The following is a 3,818-nucleotide window of genomic DNA, read 5'->3' as shown; positions in this document are numbered from 1 at the left end:
TCAATTGGACAGGTTAATTCTATATCTGTAATTTTGACAATTAAGCAACTTTTAGAAAGACAATTCCAGATCACTTTATACCATAAATCCTATAGGCAGATATGTTTGGAAAGACAGGACTTCAGTGGGGCAGAATCACCTTGGGTATTGGGCTGATTATTGACCTAATGGAAGTGAGTAAACTGGGACAAAAAGAATAGAAGACTAAAACCGGACAAAGAGTACTGCTCTGCACCCCGCCTCACCCCCCAGGAAACTGGGGAGAGAATCTGGTTTCACTTTCAGGCTAATAGAAATCAAGGAGTTGAGGTGCCTGTTAACTCATGGGGAGCAGGGTGGGGTTCTTGCCACCTCTCTCCCCCACTCCTGGTCTTGGCACTTGCCAGCCCCTAGGTGCAGTCCTGACTTCTCTGACAGTCTTGCTCAAAAGGCTCCTGCTTGGGAGAAAGGTTTTGAGATAGAGTATTGCTACACTCTGGACCTTTTCTTTCTGCTGTGCAGAATAATTTTTAAAAACCTCCTTGGAGATGCAACATTTGTGTCTTATTTTTGTATATTACTTGGCACCTGTATTGCCGTTGAAGGCAATTAAGGGTCTATATAAAGCAGCTTTTTTTTTTTTTTTATAAATCCCCACCCAAGGACATGCTTACTGATTTGAGAGACAGGGAAAGGGAGGGAGAGGTAAAACATCTGGGAGAAACATTGGTTGGTTGGTTCCTGCACCTACCTAGACCAGGGACTGGTCCAAACCTGCAATCTAGGTATGTGTCCTGACTGGGAACCAAACCTGTGACCTTTTGGTTTACTGGACAGTGCTTCAACCGAACCATACTGCCAGGGCTAAAGCAGCTCTTGAACTAGAAGGAAACAACAAGGTTCTGTGATGGTTTCAGGTGAGGAGACTGGCAAAGGAGGGATCTGGTGGATAAGTTCCAAGGGATAGAAGAGAGCAGGGGGCACTGCTGGGTTGTTGGGGGAGGAGGAGCTCAGGCACTTGCCTAGTGGCTGGGTTGCTGGTGCCTCCCATGTTGGCCACGTGGGGGCAGCAGAGACCCGTGCCTGTGGCTTGTTAGAGGGGTTGGCCATTTCCTCCCCGTGGGTTACACTCCTGCATGGTCCCTGGCACCTGTAGGTGCTGCTGCCCTGGTGTAAGCCCCAGAGCTGGAGGGCCATTGGGGGTGTGTGGTGGGAATTGTCACCCTTGTATGGCACTGGCTGTCTCTGCTCCTGCTCCTTGTAGCACTCCCTGTTCTCAGCTTGAACCATGCCACCCCCATCCTGTCCTGTGTCACTTCCAGGCACCTCGCTTGGTCCCCATAGGCAGGAAAGACAGCGCCAGCATTCACTCACTGGTTATCACAGTTGTATTTCTTGGGCCCCTCATGTCCTAGGCATTCCTCTGCTGCCTTCGTGGGCCAAGTACCAGTCCTGTCCTCTGCACGTGCCTCCCCCCGCCCCCCATCAAGGCAGAGAAGGTGGAGGGAGCAGGAGCCAGCCTTCTTCTCAGGCCTGTGTTGTGGGTCCTACCTGTCCTTTATAGGCTCTGCCAGTGTTTTACATGTGTCGTCTCATGCAGTATTTGTCATCTCTAGAATTCAACAGAAAAGCAAACCAACCCAAGGCCATACAGGCTGAGTTCCCCCTCCTCCCTTGCATTAGCCTTCCACCTCCTAGGACCCACTTGGCACTCGCACTTGAGAAGTTTCCTCTGATCTCACTTCGGGGGTTCTTAGCTCACACTACCACTCCATGGATTGGTTCCTGATAGGTCCACTGGTGAATCTTGCTAAGTCTTATGTATATTTTATGTCCTCATCTTCCTCAGTTCTAACGCATTAGACCTCTCTTGGCTTTCCTTCTTCCTTCCAGGCCCCTTTGTCTCTGCCAGCTTATTTTCAAATTGAAGACAATTTGAAATGGCTTCAGGTGCAGTCCTCATTTCTCTAAGCAGTTATGAGCACACACCTTAACTCTTAACTTCCAAGGTAGCATGCCCAGGCCAGCACTTGCCTTTGAGCTCCAGTCCTATTGCAGTGACTGCCTTCCCTTCTCTCTACTTTATCTCCAAGGCCATTCCTACACAGAAATGTCCACACCCTTTCTCCTGAAACTCCTCCCCTCCAGGTTAAAATCTCCACCATTGCCACCACTGTAGTCTAAACCACTGCTGTCTTATCCCAGCAATTGTCCTTTCCAGCCTGCTTGAGGGTCCCACCCCACACTCCACCAGAGGCAGTGTGGATGGCTTTGGTCATGGCCCAGGTGAGAAAGGAACCAAGATGGGAGCAGTAGGTGGTCCGCTGGGGAGAGGAATGGTTAGAGGATTGCCTGTTGGGCTGTGATCGTTGGTATGGGGGAGGGAGGCTTTGTAAGTGCACTGAGGCTTGTTGGAGAGGCTTGGTTTTGAGCTGTGATTAATACCAAATAGCTGGATATTTTAAGTTGTAGAAAACAGCTGAGAATGATGTGCAAATAGGTGGGCAAGCTGTAGGAGGGAATTTAGTGAATGCCAGGGGAGAGGGAGAACAACTGAGATGGGCAGAGAAAGGAAATCTGCAAGAGACTGAAGAGAAGTCAGAGAGGGGGCTGGGAGGTTCTGTTGCTCAGAAGAATGAGGGGAGAGGAGCTCTCCAGACAACTGAAGTAAGGATTAAAGGTGGCCCAGAGATGGCCTCCTAGGGAACAATTTCCCCAAAGCCTCTGGTCCTCGTGAGGGATGGTGAGGAGAAAGGGCAGCTGCCCACAGTATGACCTTGGACCAAGAGATTTTTTTTTTCTCTTAACAAGTTAACTCACAGGTGTGGGATACAGAGGTATGAGGTATGGGCTAATTCTGCCTCTTAAGGCCTCCTGAGTACCAGTACCTGTATTTGGGAAGCTAGTAGTTTTCTGTGCAGCTGTATTTGCAAAGCTGAGGCCAGGGTGGCAGGTGGCCTTGGCTTCTCTGCTTTTTCTCTCATTTTGGCCTAGTGCTTTACTCACCACCCCTGACCTGTACCTCACACTTCTGGAGGGGACAGCCCAGAAGCTCCTTTATCACCATTACCTTTGCTGGTGACCAGCTCAGTTTGATCAGAACTACTCACCTTGACTTTCCAACTCTTGCAACAATGGGCTGAAGTGGGGTGTGGATGACCACACGTGGGTATTTGATTAACATGAAGTATTTTTCAAAATCTGTTTATTTACATTTAAGTCAATTACATGCATGTTTCATTTTTAAACGAGTAATTAGCAAAAAATGCATTAAAACTTTAAAATAGCAATTAAATATACAAAAATATACCTTACAAAAAACTGCGAATGTTTAAAAATATTCTGCTGCAGAACTCGTAGTGTACAAACATGTCTATGAAACCTGAAGCTCAGAATTTCATAAACCTTTTTTTTGAGGGAGTTATATATCTAGTGAATGAACCCCGGTGGGCTAAACTACAAGACTAAATGATCCTTCATGGCAATGATCTGTTGAGAGACTCAGAGACAACAGTTATCAGGAACACTATCTTGGAAGACTGGTGTCAACCAGGAGGGGCCCCATCTGCCTACCTGGCCCTAGCGGAACCTGGGAGGGAAGGTGTAGACAGGGATGGTGTGCAGCTGGTCCAAAGCACAGGCTTGTACTGGCAGAGGAGTTGCATCGAAGTACAGATAAGTCCCTTGATAGTGGGTGGTTCACTTTGTAGGTACACATACCTGGCTCAGGCAGTGTGGTTTCCCCAACTCCAGCCACAAAAGAGGTTTATTTATTTTTTTTTGAGGGGGATGTTCATAGAGTGGGGAGGGAAAGGAAGGCCAGCCCATGTACCTGAACA

This window comes from Artibeus jamaicensis, unplaced genomic scaffold (assembly GCF_021234435.1).
Source record: "Artibeus jamaicensis isolate MK-2021 breed Jamaican fruit bat unplaced genomic scaffold, CSHL_Jam_final contig_685, whole genome shotgun sequence".
Lineage (NCBI taxonomy): Eukaryota > Metazoa > Chordata > Mammalia > Chiroptera > Phyllostomidae > Artibeus > Artibeus jamaicensis.
The sequence above is the reverse complement of the archived record's forward strand: the minus strand, read 5'-3'. Positions refer to the sequence as shown.